The sequence below is a fragment of the Diorhabda sublineata genome, chromosome 1 (assembly GCF_026230105.1).
Source record: "Diorhabda sublineata isolate icDioSubl1.1 chromosome 1, icDioSubl1.1, whole genome shotgun sequence".
Lineage (NCBI taxonomy): Eukaryota > Metazoa > Arthropoda > Insecta > Coleoptera > Chrysomelidae > Diorhabda > Diorhabda sublineata.
The window spans coordinates 10,361,877-10,383,256 of record NC_079474.1 but is presented as its reverse complement, the minus strand read 5'-3'; the positions used below and the strand labels follow the sequence as shown (position 1 = coordinate 10,383,256).

At 32.8% G+C, this 21,380-nt stretch overlaps 1 protein-coding gene and 1 pseudogene across 1 annotated transcript in view; one reads left to right on the top strand and one right to left on the bottom strand.

Annotated features, from left to right (window-relative positions):
* Window positions 1-21,380, top strand: part of LOC130442340 (potassium channel subfamily K member 18) — a 231,082-nt gene that overhangs the window by 55,599 nt on the left and 154,103 nt on the right. The gene's annotated exons all lie outside the window — the stretch shown is intronic.
* On the bottom strand, window positions 6,282-7,097 carry LOC130451515 (RAB6A-GEF complex partner protein 2-like; annotated as a pseudogene).

The following is a 21,380-nucleotide window of genomic DNA, read 5'->3' as shown; positions in this document are numbered from 1 at the left end:
CAAAATTGTTCATCGAAAATATGACAAAAGCTACATAAGTTACGGTTTTAAATATTGAGTAAACGAATCTTGTCCTACCCCAAAATGTCTTGTATGCGGATAAACTTTAGATAATAATTCGATGATACCCAGTGAAGTAATACGACATTTAAACACCCATCAGTAGCCCAAAAAGACAAAACGTATTTTCAACGTTTGAAGGATCAATTGAAGAAGCAGGTAAATCTCATGAGTTCGTCTTTCAAAACCTCAGACAAAGCACTACGTTATCGCTAACATGTTAGTTAAAGCGAAAAAGCCGCACTCTCTTGCTGAAACTTAAGTTTTACTTGTTTGTACAGAAATGGTCAAGATAATGATTATCCAAGAAGCTGCTGAATAAATTGATAAAGTGCCTGCATCGGCAGAAACTATTTCACTTCGAATTAATGACATATCCAACGATATTAAATAGAATAGATAAATATTGAGAGTAAGTGGAGTTTTTGCGCTACAAGTTAATGAGTTGATACTAGTGGACTCAAACATTGATGGATGGAAATTAAAAGTGGACTTTTTATTTTGTTTGCCACTGCCTAACCATACAACTGGTGACGAAATATTTAAAGTAACGGACAAATATTCCAAAGTACATAATTTGGATGCTTTATAACTAAGGCTCCTGAAAAAAATCCTAATGCTGTTTTTCAGCATTAGGATTTTATGTCAAAGTCTCTGTCAGAGGAAATATTGTGCGTTCTTCAAGAAATTATCAAAATCTTAAATTACATCAAGTCGCGACCGCTGAACTCTCGTCTTTTTAAAACAGTATGTTAAGAATCAGATCATCAGTCACTTTAGTTCCATACAGAAATACGATGACTTTCTCGAATTTATGAGCTAAAAAATTAGACTGAGTCAGCGGATATATTTGCTCACTTAAATGAACTCTAAAAAAATGCAAGGCAGAAATTCCAATATTTAAACATAGTTAGTTAAAATTGAAAGCTTTCGCGATACATTGGAACTTCAGTCTCTCTACTAATGGTAATAATGAAATGTTCCCTAATGTCATGACAGCTGATCCAATTAAAATAGGCTTAGATTTTCAAACATTTGAAACCTCTATCAGAGAAAATATTTCCCTAAAATTGATCTGCAGCCTATGGACTGGGTTCGAAATTCATTCTCCGAGGGCATTCTTTTTGGACACTTAGTAATAAATGAGTAGGAACTGAGTTTTTAGAAACAGATTTAGAACATTTTTGTCTATGTGTGAAAAATTAATATCCTCTACTTTCTAAGCATGCTAGTGCAATACTTTTGCCATTTGCTAATACCTATTTATGTGAATTCGAATTTTCGACCGTCTATGCTCGATTAAACAGGATCGTGTTTCACATTAAATACGTTTTTACAATTGAAACTTTACGTTTGTTAATTAATAATCAATATTATTTCGACGATTAATAAATATAATAATTTTTTGTTTGTGTTGTACCTTTAAAAATGTACCTTTTCCTAGGTGTACCTTGAACACAAAAAGTTTAAACCCTGATTTGGTAGATATGCACATTTTTAGATCGTTGTACATGCCAAGGAACCATTCGCCATACAGAGACATTCTGAAGAAAATTATCCTGAATAGTAATTATTTATCAAAATACTTACATTATAATACGTCAAACATTTTTTATTCAACTGCATCCTGTCGAGGATCGAGTTTCTTCCATAAGGAAGAATTGAAATGTAGAAAAATTTATTTGGTAGGCCTACAACTTGCACACGTCTGGAGTTTATGGAGGCTATTTTTTTCCTTATGTAAGTAACTCAATGTTCGACAGTATGTAGTTCAATTAGAAATGTTTGATTGTGTTTTAATACCTCCTGTAATAAATAATTACTATTCATAATAATTTTCTTCAGAATGTCTCTTTATGGCGAACGATATGCTTGGCATGTACAACGATCTAAAAATCTACATATCTTCTGAACCATAATTTTTATCGAATTAAACAAAGAATATTTTTTAGTTGAACGATTGAGAAATTTATCTTTAGATTGTACAGGTTTTCCCTATAAAAGTTATCTATTGTTAACCATTGGGCAGGAGCCGCCCCTGGCCCAGATAGTAGTGTAGAATTTATACAATATATGGACAGACGTAATCATCCATTGAAAATTTATTATGTTAGAATGTATAATTTAGAAAATATACCCTAATATAAGTTCCAATTTCAAATCTTTAAAACCCTATATTTCGTATTATATATTTTTTTATATCACAGCATTATTTGCACTGCCTACATTAATGACACACCCTGTATATTTTTGTAATGGAAACGTTTGAATTCTCATTGATACGTTATTGAAATATTTTCCTTATTAAAATGAATGAAAACACACAAGGCAAAACTATTTATAATATTTGTAAAGCCAAAAACATTTACTGCTTTATGAAAAATAGTTATTTCTGAAACCATACATGATTATAGTAGTATACACTTCATTTTTTATTTCCAAAGAAACATCTGACAAAAAGATGTAAAATCAAGATATATATCAACCAAATTGCGATCGATATATTACGAAATACACACAAACAAATTTATAGAGAATCACAAAAATGTTAGGAAAGATCTGGAAAGTACAACTTCGAACTAATCTGTGGGTTTACTAAGTATAAATTCCATTAAAAATGAGAATTAAGCTAAAAAAAGATAAGAAATCATCGTAGTACTTCAGGAAATGTAAGACTTTTTCATTGAACTAAGCACCTTAAATCTTTCTTCAACTCTAAACACTTTATAGTATATTACATAACGAGTTTGGAAAGTGAAACATTTTGAACTAGTTACTGTTTTGATGACAAGAACAAAATGAATTATTATGAAATATTTTATAACTAAAGAACAGAAAAAGAACCAATAGAACAATAAATTTTTTGTAATTATATTGAATACCTTACAAGAACTAAATCATTTTTTGTTATACTTTGTTGTTATAAAAGTTAAATGTAAAGATGTTATTATAACAATTACTGAATTGTAATGAATTTTGTAAATCATATTGTCTACTTCTTTAAATTAGGTCTTTCGCCTTTCGGCATTCAGCCAGATTCATTTTGTATTCTCGTATTCCCTTTATCGTTCGAGACCATATATAACATAAAAAAAGAAACATTTCAATACTTAAATGTTTTGTTATTTTTTAGTACATGTGTGAAATAAGCTACGAGTACTTTCTTAGATAAAAATGAGTATGCAATCTATCATTTTCATGAGTCGTCGTTGGAAAAATATATTGTTTGTTCTTAATTTTCTATTTTAAGTAGGAATATCCCAAAGACATATATTGTCTATAAGCAACAAGTTTGAGAAAGTTGTTATAAAATTGCTCATTGTTCGAGGTTCTTCGAATAGAAAATTTTTTGTTACTAGTAAAAATACAGAGCAAAAACAATTCTTGAACCACCTTGGCCAGTTTCACAACTCGATTTGTTACAGAACCATCGTTGTTTGATTCAATAAAAAAAAGGCAGTCAATAAGGCAGCAGCTTCGTCACCTCGTCAAGCTAATTCTATCACGACTATGTGATAGAATTTCCGTTGCAGTTCAGTACCACTTTAATCCATAAATTAATCAGTTTCGCATTATTTCTACTGAATATGTAAATGTTCAGCTTGGTTCATTTTACAAGGATCTGCTTACAGTAGTTTCTTTAAACTCTGTACCATTTTATCTTCTCATGTTCACAATCAATCCAATCCTTTAAAACCAACGCCAAATTTTACATCTAATTGATATTATCTATCATTGCAAAAATCTATAATTGCTTCCCATACAAATTTTTTACTGTAAACGGTATTTTTTGGTACGTTTGATACTATAATTTCATTAATATTCTCGCCAGTATTACAACCAAATCGTGACATTTTGATATATTTAATATTTGAAACGTCAAAACCGAAATAAATCGATATGTATCCATGACAGAGTTAAAATAGCCCATGGGATCTGTTTCCATTAAAACATCTCACTTTAACCACATTTATTGATCAAAATAAGCATTACCATTACTGACAATATATCTATCGATAAGGACTTATAATCTAAAAGAAAAATCAGAATAACGTGGCAGCAAATCTTGAACACTTCCTCATCCTCAACCAAGTAACTTCGTAGGCCTCTCTAGACGAGACTTAACCATTGTAAGAATGATAAGAATCGGCCACTCAAGACTCACACATGGTTATCTAATGTTTTCTACCGCCAGACCCATTGACATCAGATGTAGTTCCAATTTGACGATATTGACTGAATTACAAAGACATCCTGAATGATTTGGAGCAAATTTCTTTCGTGCTTCAATTCCTAAGGAATGTGAATTTTTCCCACAAAATTTTGAGCAAATATATATTGATTATTGTGTTAATATATGTTGTATGTATATACTAATATAATTATAATAGCACCTGGCCTTATTAGCCGAGCACGTTAAAAATAAGCACTATTGTATGTGAATAAATATTTTTTGCATAAATACAGACTTTTTCAGCCCTAAGCCTTTTTATCAAAGAAGAAAACCAAAAGATGTTCACTTTGGCACAGTGCTCATAATAAAATTAGTACCAGAAAAACTGGAAGGCTTGGATTATGCGGAAAGGATAATGAAGTTCAGTTTAACAAGTGCTAGGATGCATCTACATTGCAAAATTTTATAATGAATGCTTTAAATAAGAAACAGAGAAGATCTGACTTCCTTAAAACAATCACAGATATTGATGTTTATCAAAATTACTTAACTGAGAAGTAAGCTATAGATGTGGAAAACAGTTCTGAGAAGGGATACAAAAAACCTCAAGACTGCAGTATCGTGCAACCCACAATTAGATCTATCTACATTGCACATAATAAGATTAGATCTAGCAGAAACTAATAGGCGTAGAAAAGAATGAAACTTCAGTTCAATTGATACTAGAGTTCCTCAATGCCAACGTATGCAAGGAAAGCTTTGAACCAGAAGTGGTTACAGTGAAGATCATAACTTCCTTATAGCCTGCACTGGCATTGATGTTCATCAAAACTACAAACGAAAAGCAAGTTATAGATGTGGAAAACAGTTCTAATAAGAGACACAAAAACCTTTAGGTTGCAGTTAATGTAACCCACAATTAAATCTATCTATCTGCACTGGATTTAGTGTGGAATCATTGAAATGGGTCTAATATATTAATCAAAAATAAAAAAAATAAAGTATAAAAAGCTTTTATTAGCCAAGAGTCTATATGTTCTTATGAAAAAAATTGGAGGTATATAACCGAGAATCACTTTTGAAGTACACACAACTAAATTAGATCTAGCAGAAACTGATAGGTGTACATTCTGTGGAAAGAATGAAATGAATTCAATTGGTACTAGATTTCCTCCTCATTGTCAGCGTATGCATGAGAAGCTTTGAACCAGAAGTGATTGAAGTGAAGATCATAACTTCCTTAAAGCTTGCAAAGGCATTAATGAATTACTTTTAAAGTGCACAGAATGAGATTAGATCTAGCAGAAACTGATATTCGTAGATTCTGTGGAAATAATGAAATTTCAGTTCGATTGGTACTAGTTCTAATAGGGAACACAAAAAACTTAAGGTTGCAGTTAATGTAACCAATGAATGTATCTACACTGGAATTGGTGTGAAATCATTGCTATGGTGCTAATACATTCATAAAAAATAAAGTATAAATAGCTTTCATTAGCCCAGAGCCTATATGTTCTTATGAAAATTTGGAGGTAGTAAACCAAGAATCACTTTGAAAGCGCACACAGTAACATTAGATCTAGCAGAAACTGATAGGCGTAGAATCTGTGGAAAGAATTAAACTTCAGTTCAATTGGTACTGAATTTCTTCATTATTATCAAGCTATGCTTTGGACACAAAGTGTTAAGAGTACAGATATTAACTTTCTAGAGCATGTACAAATACGGAACTTAAACTGCTTAACTGAAAAGCAAGCTGTAGATGTGGAAAATACTTTGATGGGGGGGAGGCATATTGAGCCTCGAGGTTGCAGGTTAATGCAATCAAATCTATCTACATTGGAATGTTTGAGGAACCCTTGAAGATATACCTCCGAAAGTATATTTTTGAAATGAATAATTTGAAATTTAGTAGTAGTAGTTGGTGACAAGTTGGGTATACCACCTTAACTTTCCCATAGTGAAATAATTTACATAAAAGATGTATTTCAAAGATAATCTGAAATAGAAATATATTTATTGAGAAAAACTACTTAATAACGAGTAATTACCTAATTTGGTGGAACATGTAGGGTGTATCAAAGGTGATAATTCTCGTTTTGGTTTCTTTGCTATTTTCTAAATTTCTATTTTCTTCACAGTGATATAGATACATGTCTACAACTAACAGTAGCTACAGTAAAGTCAAAAGTGCCAATAATATCTTCTCCTAGTTTATAACATGTTTTAAAAAGGCAGAATATTTTTACTTGTAGACTTTGTAGTGCGATCTCCAAAGGACTTTCTTTTCTTCTAATATCTAAAAATGGATTTACCGGTATACTTAATATCACACATAGCTACATCATCGTTAATTAAAGTTTCACAAAGTGATAAAACCCTAATTGGTACCCTCAATAATTTGATTTGACTATTAACTCTTTGTTTGCCTGTTGTTGTTTTATATGATTATTTAACTAATTGTCCTTTATAAGAAGTTGGGGAATCGTTTGAATTCTTCTCTCGATAAATATCTTAAATCATTCATTATACATAATTTTTCAGTTATGAGCTCTAATTAATCACTCACAAGTTTTCGATTGTACAGGGGTGAATCTAAGTTCACAAAAAAATATTTTAGGTTTAGTACCCACTTCTACTTTAGCATGTTTATTGATATTGACACTTAAAGCAGTACTAGCAAAATATTTTGCAACTTTTGAATCGGTGAAACAACGACAATGTATTTGAGCTGAGGCCCAAGTAAACTCTCGAAGACAAGGTATGACTCGGAGAAGGTGGACGAATAAACGTCACACTACTATAAAGTTTCACTTGATAAGAAAACGTGACCGTGGGGTAGTATTGCTACCACTTAAATCATTGTTTGAATTTTTCCTCGAGACGAAATTTTTTTATAATTTGTTATTAAAATTATTTGTTTTTTCCATTATACATTAAAATTCATTTATATGTTTGTTTGTGTGTATATTTATTAACGTCTTGTCTATACAACTCGACATCGATTTTATATGTGTGGGAGACAGATGAGGAAAAAATATCTATGGAAGCGCACAAATATATCATCTTGATGTGGCGACTTGTTTATGTGAGATGAGATATTGAACAATGTTTTTCCACATTTCATTCTACAGAAATGTGATATTTAATAAGTCAATTTTGTCAATCCATAATAAAGTTATTAGCTAATTTGTTATACGTGATACATTTTGTATTATTCAGGAAGCATTCTTGTTGTGTTAAATTAAGCAATATAAACATAGTTTAATTGCGTATGCTTAGCAATCTGAGGTAAGAACGGAACTATATGCGGAATTCTCGTGTCATTGTCGAAGTTAAATTGATTGAAAAGTTCATCAGGCATTGTTGAATGAATAATTAACCTCCAGTGACTGAAAATTTAGCTGATTCTTCAGTTGCTGAATCAATTTATGAGAATTCTAAAATCTATGGAAACAATAATATTTCAAAAAACTCTTAATGTTGATGGAAATAGATTCTAATAATCAGACCCTAAAGAAAACCTACGAGTACAATATCAATATTCGCAATCGCTTCATTGACTTCCGACAGGCGTTCGACAGTATCTTCAGAGACCAACTTATGACAACCTAGTGGGATTTGGCGTCACAAACGTCTCTGACTGAGGAAGGTGTCGGGATCTCTAGGCACAGTTTATACTGTGAGAAAAGGGAGACCCATTAGCTACAAAATTGCTCAATTTCTCACAGAAAGGTGCCGCAAGGAGTATCCGACGAATCCCGGAGGAACTATTGGCTAACACGCTGACATCATAACACGAACCACTTCTTCTCTTTCGCGAGCGGTTAATTAGCTCTAGAGAGCAGGTGAAGCAAGAGGACTCAAAATTAACAGAAAACATATACATGATGACCTCAAAGAGAACCCTGACCTCCCAAACCACGTTCCAAATCCAGAGTTCCCGTTGTGCCGCCAATTCAAATATATTAGGGTCTTAATAACTGAACATAATGACGTGATAACAGAGTTGCTGCGAGAACAGATGCTTCTGGGCAGTCGAAAGAACGATCAAGTTAAGAGGGCTCCCACGACGGTCAAAGCTCACAATTTAAAAGACAATAATCCGTCCCGTAGTCACGTACGGATGGGAGACATGGACTATGACGACAAGTGAGCAGGTTGTGAGCTGCCGGGAACGAAAATTTTTGGCCCTAATTTCGAGAACGGTGCATGGAGGATCCGAAGAAATGCTGAACTGACACAGATTAATGGCGAGCCCGATTTGGTGACGTTCTTCCGGGGGCCGCGTGTTAGTGGATGGGATAGATGGAGAGGATGCCTTCTGATCGATATCCGAACCATTTATAGAATTCCTGGTGGACGGTGATTAAGAGGAAGACCACTTATTCACTGGTTGGAGGACGTTGAGGTGGACCTGATCCAGCTAGGGGTTTGACGTTGCAGGTACCATGCTCAGGACAGAAATGATTGGCAGTCGATTGTTGAGAAGGCACTGGTTATCAAGGGACAGTAGTGTCGGTTAAATAAGAAGAAGACTAATCAAAAGTTAATGTTAATAGATCTAAATGGAACAAAATACTGAAGAAAATATTCAAATATGGGGCGAGAAATGATACCAAAGAGACTTTTTGATTTGTGTTTTGTGGGTATTTTCCTGAAGAATTTTAGTGGTAATCCAAATCGAGTAACTCATATTACAAGCAAGTTGTTGTGATATCATTTTTTAGTTATATCATTGGTAATAAGTCGCAAAGTATAGTTGGTTTACAAGAATATGTTCCTGTTTGATGTTGAGGAGCGCCTGATTGAATCGGTTGCATCCACCCTAGAGTCCCTGCACATTTTTTTTTATATACCAAGATAAAGTCAGTTAATTTTAAACGATTATCATGAAAACAATATCGTGTTATAATGAATACAGATTATTCCGAAGGTCCGTAATAACTTCTTTTACTTGTTTTTTATGAGATATCATAAGACCCAACCCACCCTTCCCTTTGGTTTATATTTAATAAAAGATTCCTTCTCGTTTCGATGTGTCGTCCCTACTCATCTCACTCCATATTTTTATTTATGCTTGTATCAAATAGATTCTCAATTTTTAACGTACAGATTTTTCAAACTGTATGCGGAAATTTAATACTCTACCGTTAAAACATCGATTGGTCCTTTGAAAGATCCTTTATCAGATTTGTCTGCCATTTCTAACGTTCAACCTTTTTAGACCCTGATAAAAAAAGGAGAACCGTTTAATATCTTTTGATTGTAGTTCGTAGGCAAAAATGACAGTGATGTAGATAGTGACCTTTTATAGAGGGAGAGAGAGAGAAATGCTTTACTATCAATAACTAAATAAAGATACATATAAAATAAAACCAGTATGTAGCATGCATAGAAGTTGTTTGCAAAGTAGAAGGCGCTTTCCTGTAAATATGCCCTCAAATTATTGGGGAATGCTGAAAAATATGGTATCGATTTGATTTAATTTGGCAAGTGATTGTGCATTTTTTTGCATTGTAAAATATTGAGCCCTTAACAAATTTTGAACGTGGAGTAGGTTGTGTTCCGCATTCCTAAGTGGATAGCCACGATCTTTCTGAAATTGGAGAAGCGTGTATACTTCTAACATTTATTATAGTTTCAATAAGAAATGTTGGATTCTACTTCAACAGCTCCTGTAAGTAGCTCCAATAAATGATTACAATTTATGATACTTATCTTCAGTCCCTTTAAGGCGAACGGTTTCCTTGGTATGTACAACGATCCAAGAATCTACTAATCTCCTTAACCATAAATTTAATCGACTTAAATAGAGAGTAACTTTTTGTTGAAAAATCGTATGAAAAATGCATTTCTGCTATCTATTATATAAACTGTCCCTGTAAAAGTTGCAGATTTTTAACCATTGGACATAAGCCGCCCCTGACCTGACCCCTGATTATTTATTCCGTCAAAACAACCAGCATGAAGACACGTAATTATCTATTGAAGATATATAATGTTTCAATGTATAATTTAGTAAATATACTTAAATATAAATTCTGATTTCGCAGCTTTATGGGTCTTTTTTATGTCATAGTCTTATTTTCACGTCTTCTGCACACAAAAAAAGTCCAAGTTTGAAATAAAATAGGAACAAGAATCGATTGGGAATGTACAAAGTAATTTCATTGAAAGAATAGTTGTTAGTGTTATAGGTGAAATATGTATGCAAATTAAGTTTGAAGGAAAGTCTAGAAAATTAGTAAGAAATAAGGTGAAATACGAATTACCATAATTTCGTTGTATTCGACGATTTCTATACTCGTGAAATCGTTACGTTACATTATAATGATACCAGCAACTGAGTTCAATGATTAAATTCCAGTAATACTCATAAATATGCATTATTCCTTGATTAATGCTGATGCTCACATTAAAATTTGGTACAACGTACTCGCTCTTCCATTACCATGTTTATTAACGATAATAATTAGTAATTTTACAATATCCATTTGAGATATTTTGATTTTTTATACCCGTAGCTTCAAAATATGAAATAAATTCTGATTATTTCATTGCAATATAACAGTAAAAAAATGTTAGGACGACCCTGTTTTTTTTTCAATTTCGCTCTCATCCAAAAAGCTCAATAGAGCGCGTAAAAACTTTCCCGAAAGATTAATCCCAAAGCATAAAAGCTTAAAGGTATTCCACAACGACATTTCTGTGTTCGTCGTCGAAATCCTCAATAAAAGTTGCAACTTTAACAGCTTGTTGAATGAAACTTTTTCTCAGATATCTTCCGATACCATCTGCTTCCCCTTAGTCACTTTATTCGTCTTCTTTTTATTTTTTGTCGGCTATACGCGATACAACCGAAGTTTCTTATATCGCAACTGACGATATTACAAAAGAAACTAGTCGCGAACTACCAAACTAAACAACACGAACTGCCGTTAAAGTGTCTTTAGGTGTTAAGAGAGCGCTGCTGCACGATGACTTCCACTACCTCTCGGGTATACTCGCTTCAAATGATCATCAATCTTTCGCTCGCCGGGGCTCTTGTAAAATTATGGGTTTCTAGTTAAAGAGATTCTCCTTTGGGATATGTGAAGTGATATGGGAAGTGTGGAAAGTACGCTTCCTTCAAGATTTTGTTATATATCAGCTAATTAAACTTTAAACAATTTTTTCACGATTCTAGTCATTGAGATCTTCAAATTATATCAAACAAGTTTCAGTAATTTGAAGATGAAGGAACAACAGACAGAACTAATAATTATAAAAATTGTGAAACTTGAGCTTATTTTACATGAAATATGTTCAATTTATTAGTTTTTTGAAGTTACTAAATTAGTGAAAGGAGTTAAATATATTGAATTTAGAATTGTACCACCGGGAAACTTTTATCCTACAAATTAGGCGAATAAATTTATGAGATAATATGGAGCATATTCTCAAAATCCCCATGTCGTAATTTCGAAGAGACTTTAATCCTTTTGGCGATACCACAGTACACTTTTATTTTTGCAAATGGTCGTAAAAGGAACCTCAATAATTTCGTTTAATTCATTTGGAGTTTTGCGTATTTGCTAAATTAGACCATTTCATCTAATTCGCAGTCGAAACTAAAATAACCTCTCCGAGTTTATGTGTTTTGTTAACAAAAAATAAGTATTTGCTTCAAGAAAATTTAATTTGTATTACTACATGTTACAAAAATTCGTCATATATTTTTCTCTGTATCATGTCGTCGTAATTGTGAAAAGAAAATTCGCGAAAGCGGCTTTTGTGTGAAAGCTATCATCAATTTTGTTTTGTCTACCGAGAAAAAATGAGAAGAGACAAAAAAATCCCGATCACGCACATATTGTCAAATCTTAACACGAAGTGATGTCGTGGGATGTGATAATTAAAACATATATTCAATAAATATGGTTTTACACTGCAGGGTGTTTCCAAAAAAGGTGATCTCGTCTCTCGGATAGATAGAGAACTAAAGAATATTTGAGGTTTGCTAAAAGAAGTAAAAAATTTTCACAAAAATACACTTCTTTTACGACTTATTAAGCAAAATTTAAAGTGGACTTAAACATTATTATCTATTAATAAGTAAACATTATGTGAATTGAAAATGTTTTGTTGCGTAAATGATGTCCCATCGATAAAACGGACACATTTAAAAAAATTTGATTACAACGTATGTTTAACTCTTATAATGCACATTACTAATGTGATGAGAATCCACGTGTCAAAAGTGTATCACGTTACCAAGATTTAACGCCGAATGAGCGAAGATCTCTATTTTTTTTTGAAATATAGAGCTCCACCGCACTTTTATAGGTGTCGTAATTGGTTGCGTAGCCATTTTCCGAATCGATGGATTTGTAGAGGTGCAGAAGCTCTGATTCATTGGCCTCTCTGTTCGTGAAAACCGTTGAAATTTTTAACACCTACTGTAATTGAATTCTATTTGATGTTATTTTTATTACTTAATACCAACATCGGTTATTATTTCATAATTTTAAAATCGAAATATTCCGAAAACGGTTTACAGTATCGAGTTTTATCAAGAGTACCTTTTTGGTGTAAAATTAGCTGATGTTTAAGTTCACTTGAAATTTTTCTTAATAAATCTAATACTGAAAAAGTTATTTTCAATACTACTTGGTACGAACCGTGTAACTAGCGAACTCCATGAGAGTCAGTCATAAAAACAAATTCATTGGATGTATCACCTTCCAAAACATATTCGTATGAAATTTCAATTCAATGTTGCCAGTAGTTGCGGAACAATTGTAAAAAAATGTATATTTTTTTCTTCTACGCGTTACGAAATTTTTTTACTGTTATCCTAGATCTAGATTTATCCTAGAGATGGGATGATCTTTTTTGTAAACGCCCTGTATATTGTTTGTATAATAATAAATGTTTTTTTTTGTATTTTGCAAGCAGGTAGCATTTACGACTGGGGTAATTAGCGACATGAATTATAAATGGATTATATTTGTTTTAATATGTTAATGTTGTTTAGATATTTGAAAAGATTTTGGATATTAAATTTTGGGCAGTTATTAGGTGTTTCTGGCATAGCTCACATTGTGGCGGTTTACTTTTGGTATTTAAATAACCATGTGTAAGTTAAGGATGTCGTATTCATAACATAGTTAATTTAACTTATCTTAATATTTCGCTGATTGACTGCGATCAAGGTTTCACTTCCGTTTCCACATCGCGTAATTTCGATTTCGATATTTGCCATAGTTTTTGCACTTTTGAGTTGTGATTTTATATCGTTCACACTTCACTCGTGGTTTCACTAATCACTACTTGTCGGGCATTGTGGTAAGCTTCTTCGTTTCCTCGTAGATCAGTATGAGAAGATACCCAAAGTATTTCCGCACTCATAATTCGACTTATTTGGACTGCTATTGGGTATGTGGGATAAAGTTGACTAATGGATTGAGTTAAGAAAATCTGTTATTACGAGGAATCTTTGAATATATCTTAAATTGAAGTGTGCTGTTTTGTACGTTCATTGCTGTGAGTACGCCAGCAGCGGTTTTGGATGCATCTGTATATGCGAAGTAAAATTGGGGAAACTTATCAAGTCTAGAGGCAAATTCTTTTTAGAGTATTCGGAATATAACTTGTTAAATTTGCACAGTGTAGCCTCGGTTGGAGGGCTACTGATCGAGAGGGAGTTTTATTTTTGTTGAGCATTCGATTTGGAGTTCTGCAAGAATTTGACTGGCTCTTACATGGAAAGGCGGATCAGTTTTGATATTAGTTGAATATGGAATTTTGTAGCGAGAGTGCTGTGTAGTGGAGTAAACTGGATTCTTTTGATTTATTCTGATGGATAGTGTATATTAAGCGGCAAGGTATATTCTTCGGAAAGGGGAGTTTTCCGGTTTCGCATTGCAAGGTTTTTATTGGCTTAAAACGGAATGCTCCTGTTGCTATTTTAGTGTTGTATTTCAAATGATCTCTGGTTGTTTTCTTGGCAGTTGCATATACTATAGAGCCTTAGTAAATTTTGGAACGAATAAGTTAATACGTGGTTTTAATAGATATAATGATTTATTTTCATATTCAATGGAAAGAATGCATATAAAGTGGGCGAAACTAACTAACAAATTTATACTACCTACATATTTAATTGAAAAATTGAGTTTCAACCTAATATGTTCACGTTTAAAGTCTTCTTGGAAGTAATAACAGCTTTTACGTGGATAAAACTTCCAAGTTTCCACATCCAATTGAATTAATGCTCCCCTGACACGACTATATTACATACTGCTTGAAAATATGGTAAAAAACCAACGATAATAAGTATATCCTAACGATGTGCTGAAAGATACTCGTAATTACTATTTTCCGGTGTCGTATTTCCTGGTTATTAAAATTTTTCATGAACATTTCGCTGGTTTACATTCAAAGTGGTATAATCGAGTGGATATAATGAGCTGTGAAGGTCTTTTTTTCTACAATTTCACTTAATTAAAGAAGTAACTGTGAAATTATGACAAGCAGTCTAAGAAAGTATTTTTAATGAAGCTTTCGAAGGTCAAAGCTCGCGAATATACGAAAGACGAAACTTTTGGAAATAAATCAGATAACGTCACACTGGTATAGACATAAGACAGAAAAATTATAGGAGACAAAGATGAAGATGGAGACAGAGAAAAAAAACCTATTTTCTTAAATAATCTGTCAATATCATGCATATTTTTAATAATATTGAAACTCGATACGTCAAAAAATAATTACTAAAGCCTTTGATATCTCTAATGAACCTGCCAGTAAGGTTGTATTTGCGTCGAAATATTTTGTTTTGGAATTGGAACGAAACGTTATGAGTGATTTTTTCTGTATTTGGTTTAATGATTTCGTAATTGACCGAAATCCAAAAATTCGGCTGACATTAACAGTGAACGTTAGCATGGCCGGCAAGCCTGCAACTGACAGCCATTTGCGGAACCATTTATTTCTCCTTCGGTAATCGTCGCTCTTAATATTAGTACAGAGCCTTGTTGGTACATTTACACTAACAAGATTTTTAAGGATGTAAACAAACAAACACATACGACGGTTGCTACATAAGTTTCTATATAAACAAATAAAAACAAATATTTATAATATTCAATATTCACTTTTCCATACGTTTGAACCAATTTCTCGATTCTGATTAAGGTTCCACCAAAATATGTGATATGAAAGCATCAACCGCTTCTTCAGGTGTAGAAAAACGTTGACCTCGTAATTTATTTTTGACCATTGGGTGCTAAACAAGGAATGTAGGATGAATGACCCATAAATTGGTAGTTTTGACTGTTCAAATACGTTTTTGTTTGAACAGATGCGTGAGAGCTCGCATTGTCGTGGTGGAGAATGATTCGTCTACTGTGATTGGTTCCCCTAATTTCTTCGAAAACTTCTGGCAAACAAATGATGGTAAACCATTCAGAATTGACCTTTCTAGTTTGCTCTAATGAACCGGTGGTGTCACGTCCAGTTATTCCGAAAAGATAAGCATCTATTTGTTTCGAAGTGTTTCGTGCGCGAACAACTTTTGTTGGATTTGGCTCGTCTTGAAAGACCCGTAATTGTTTAGTTATGAGCTCATATGCATAGATCCATTATTCGTCGTCTGTTCGATGTTTTGAAGCTTCATGATTGAATTTTTTCAGAATTTCTTCGCACCAATCAACACGAGCTTTTTTCGAGCGATTCTGAAACTATGCAGTATCCAACGGGAACAAATCTTTTAAACAGCCAAATGTTCATGCAATATTATATAATAAATATGACCCAATCTCTCGGTATGACACATGACGATCCTGCAATATCAGTTAATTCACACCATCGATATTTTTTGCACAACAGTGGAGTTTAGGCCATCCTTCACGAAAATTTATTTGCAGGGAAGTGCGACTACGGTTGAAATCGGAAAACCAACGGAACACGGCGGCTCCAGATAATCACCAAAATGGAAGCGAGTTGATCGGCACAGCTGTTGATTTAATCCACGTCGAAAATCATGTCAAACTTTATGATGGCGATGCCAGATTTAACATACTCAACCCACAACTCAACATAGCAACCCTCGTATATCTTCATCGACTTCTCATTGTTTCTATCACTATTACATGGTCTCCCGCACGTTTCGATAACCAAGCTTTCGTCCTCAGCGTATAAGACAATGCTTTTGGATTAATACTGATTATTCCTATGAGTATTCTAGGATGTTCAAGGAAGTCAATAAAGAGAGTCTATAGTTGTTGTAGATAAGCTACCGTACTAATTTTACTTTGGGTTTTCGATTTTCTGAAAAAATAATGTCGTATAAAGGCGGTCCGGCGAGTAACTCAATGTTTTTAAATTAAAATTGATTTCGGAAGTGAGATGGTGCGCGAAAAGGATATTAATGATGCCTCGAGATAAATTAATGGAGAAAACGAAAGAAGGATGGATGATTAGTGGTTGTTTTCAACGATTAACACTTAAAAGGAGACACCTGAAAAAAAATTGTTTCTTAAGATCGATTAAGTCACTATAAAACAATTTATTAACAAAAAAACAATTAATTTTCATAGAAACACATTATAATTGGTACATATTTGACTTAAAACAAAACTTAAAGAGCTGACATAATCATCGGTCTAAGAACTAATAGAGTAAATGATTATCTTATTGGTTAATTATTATATATAACGTGGAAAAACAATCAAAAAGCAAAAGAAGTTATCTAAATGTTATCCTGAAAGAATTATGTTTCATAGAAAGGTTTTTAAATAGTTATCTGTTTACGAAAGTGAAATAAAAGTACATATGTATCGAATTTCTGATTCAGAATTTTATTATTATTGAAAATTTAACTGAAAATACTGCTTTCAAAATGTTCGATGTGCAATAATATTGTTTAATCACCATAAAGCAATTCTAAGTAATATTACAAAAGTTTATGATGACTTCGGCGTAGAAGAAACTTTTTTAAATGATCAAACTTTAAAAGTGACTATATATTTATATTTCAGGGAAACTTTTTCAGTTTGCGTCACTGAAATTAATACACGTGAGACGTATAACTATAAATAAATAACTTCTGCTACATAACCGGAAACTTGTGAGAAAATCTTGATATTAATTCAATTTCTGGTGTTTGTAAGAACAGGTGTTCATTGATATACAGTTTTGATATCAAAAATTACCTATGAATCTTATTCGTCTGAAGATTAAATTGAATATCTAAGTGAATTAGTAAGAATATTCGAGACAAGATGATGTGTAACGGGGTTTTGTAGAACGGAATTTCGTCCTGGGAAATAAACAGCGAAGATTGGTACGAAATTAGAATTCCTGTTATAAGGAGTGTCTAGAAATTAATGAAGGTCGGGAGAATAACGAGAGACACACAGTTATTTTACTTAGATAAAACGCAATACGTTCACCGCAGAGTCTTAAGACCTTACGTTTCTTAATGAGAAAATCGCGAGTTTCAAATGGTTGCGCATACAATATTTGGCAACAGAAACCAGCAATTTGGAATACAGACAATTGAGGGGGATATAATTTCGTGATGGTTGGATGAAGTTAGTCAATTGAAAAAAATCTCGGAAAAACTTTAACAGTATTATAAATCTATTTATATAAAAACAAAATCTAGAAATACTCTCGGTATATACCGTTTCATCTATCACGAATTTCCTATTTATTCAATCCAATATCATTCGATCACTTTTCCTTTCGGCACAAAATTTTATATAAAAAACATCTTGTGGGAAAAGAAAATTTATCAACTTTCATTTATATTGCTTTGAAATATATGTTATATTGACGAATTTTCCGAATCTCTAAATGTAGCACACTTATAGCAAATAAATGTACTATAATAGCATACATTGTGACTTCACGAAATTTATAGTCATCGTTTTTGGATGTTATGGTAAAAAAGCTTTTACTGAATTCAGTTGCTAAATAGGCTATTCCAACTAATTCCTGTATTTAAAAAGATTTATTCGGTATAAATAGAAAAGAATCACTATTGGCGCTGTTTAATGTCGTGCCTTCGAAACTAGTGTTTTATAAATTATCCTCAAGACATAAAACACCAAAAACGATTCCATTGATTCGGACTTACATTCATCGTTTCGTTAATAAAGAAAACATTATTGTTTTGAAGGAGCTTCTAAACTTCAGAAAGAATGTCCATTATTAACTTTATCTTATAATGATAATTATTTTATCCAAACATTAATTGTTCTTCTTTTCACTTTCACCTTCGGTTTCTGACGATGGTAATTTGGTTGTTGAAAGACGCGTCAAACAGTTTAATTTTGTGAGTAACAAGGTCTAGGGTCAGTTAGTTAGTAAAAAGTTTGACGAAACTGGTGAAGTAAAATATTTATCCAAATTATGGCACAGAAAACCTATAACAACTGAAGACAAATCTTCGAATGTTTGTGTCATGTTATATAGAAGTAGATCCAAAGAGTTTGAAGTGTTCATGTCGGGTGATCGCGGGTGCCATTCGATAAAACCACGCCTTCCAATCCATCTTCTGGGAAACACATTCTTTAGGTAATGCCTCACCACACACGCATAGCGAGGTCGGGCACCATTTTTATGTAGCCAAATATTGTCGTTTGGGATATTGTTATTATCTGAAAATATAAATGAAAATACTTATCAAGTTATCCTTAATGAAAAAGGGATCAATTATTTTGTCGCTTATTGTCCCAGCCCATTCCAGTTTTTCGGGATATTGGATGTGGGACTCACGCATCCAACGAGGATTGTTACGTGACAAGTATCTACAATTAGGCATATTCACGTTTCCATTAATACAAAAAGTTGCCTCTTCGCAAAACATATCATTACTTAAAATATTTGGATTGTTTCTAATGTAACATTTTTCTATCATTAGGTTTGCAAACTCTTCACTTCAAATCTTCTACTGACAACACTTAAACTAAGGTTACTTTGAATGGATGGAATTTATTATTACGAATGTTTGCGAAATATCAAGCATTCTGAATATTTGTCAAGTGAAGATTTGTTTTCAGTTGATGCAGTTTATCTGCTCCCTGATTTAGATAAATCTTTCACAGCATCAGCTTCGGTAAACTTTTTCACTAATTTACTGAAAATACATCGTATTATGGGATTTCGGTTAGGATATAAATTTTTAAAGATATTACATGTATCTTGTTGACCTCTACACCTATCACCATATCCTAATATGATTAAAACATAATTTCTAAAAGGGAAAAATATACAAGGCGATTATTTTACATCATTTTTCCAAAAAAAGAAAACATATGACATCAATGTGAATACCATTATAATACCGGCCTTATCACAAAGCCTTTATATACAAAAATTTATAAAAATAGTACAAGCGTACAATTGAGGCGGTCCATACATAAAACTCAGTCTGCATAAATACTGCAGCTAAAAGGCTGTTGTACGATCTATACCTTCGCTCAACCATTGGTACAACCTATAAAAATTGACACTAAAATGCGTCTGCTTGCTAGGACGGCTGTTAAGTGGAACTTGTTCATTTTTTTGAGCTTTGCAGAATCTTTTCTAGGGGAGTTGAAGTTTTCTAATACCTTCTACTTGCTAACCCACCCCTTTTCATTTCTATCTACTCATAACAGTTTGATTGCAGTTCCTCAGCAAGCTTCTTTCCAAATCTATCTTAATCTCATTTAACTACCTCAACCTTGTGTACATTATACCATCAGTTTTGTCTCGGGTTCCGATTCAGCTCTGTATCTATGTCCCACCTACTTAATTATCGTCACCAGCACTTCTATTGCTTTATTTGTTTTCTTTTTATCTTTTGTACTAATTCATTGGATCTGAAAACGATGTCGGGTATATATTTTTGAATGATAGGGCACGCCCACGTAACATAAATTTTTGAAAGTATAATAATTTCATTCCGCCCTCATTTCTTCTTGCAAAGCGCCAATCGCTTGCCTACGTCATCAGCGCCGATTGAGATTCGCTCGTCAGGCTACAGCAGCATCTACATCACGTTGTTTTGTTTTACCATCCTATCGCGTTGTGTTAATCGTATTATTTTGCAGGATTTTGGAGCCTGTATGGACAAAGGTTCGTTATAATTATTACTATAACTGCACCAAATATAGTATTTTTAAGTATTTGTAGAGGAGAAAAATTACGAAAAGAAGAGTGTGATGCAATGAAAAAGTGCAGGTTGTCTGAAATTTTGTCAAACAAACCGCGTTTCAAGATAAAATTTACTGATAAAGGTTAACAATACATATTTTGTACATAATAGGTACCGTTTCGTTTAGTTTGACATTAAGGTCTTAATCATGTATTTTAACATACCTTCGTTAGTTATTCAAATCGCTAAAAGTAACAATAACAGTTTAACGTCGATAAAATCTCTTCTCTCAAAACAAAGACTAACAATATTTATTCAATTTTTAAATTTTACAATTACAGTTTTTCCAAAGAATATTTAACAATAATTTGTAAAGCAACATTTGTATATACCGCTAAATCCCAAAAATAGCACCTCCCTCGAATATAACCTCTCTATGACCCCCCTTTTCTCACCGAAATTGAAATAATTATAGTATCTCGAATATACCACCCCTCCGTACATACGGTATTGCTTATTTACATTTAAAATTCTTGCTAAATGAATAAAGTATGAATTCATAAAACATTTTAATTATATTACTTACCTTCTGTACTCATTTATTTCATTGAAGGGTTACTTTTTTAAAAAATCCTTTTTATAAACCCCCTGCCTGAAATGCATCTGTTTTGATTTTTAAAAAGGGGGGTTACTTTTGGGATTTTACGGTAATTGATTTCAATGTAACCCAGATAGCAACGAACTATAGTTGCTTCATAGTTTGATGGAGTCAATCAAATCAAATTGGCCCTTGTTTTTTGCTTGCCAGAGATTTTAGAAGAAGGGTAGGATAGTGTTAAATAAAAATATACATAATCCAAACAAAATAAAAATATCACCGCCGCTCTCCTACACAATCGGCGCTAATGACGTAGTACCTATTTGGAACGGATATCGGACGGTATAAAATATTTCCAGACTTTCAAACTTTGTAAGTTTGTTAATACTAATCCTATCGACTTAAAATAAACACCA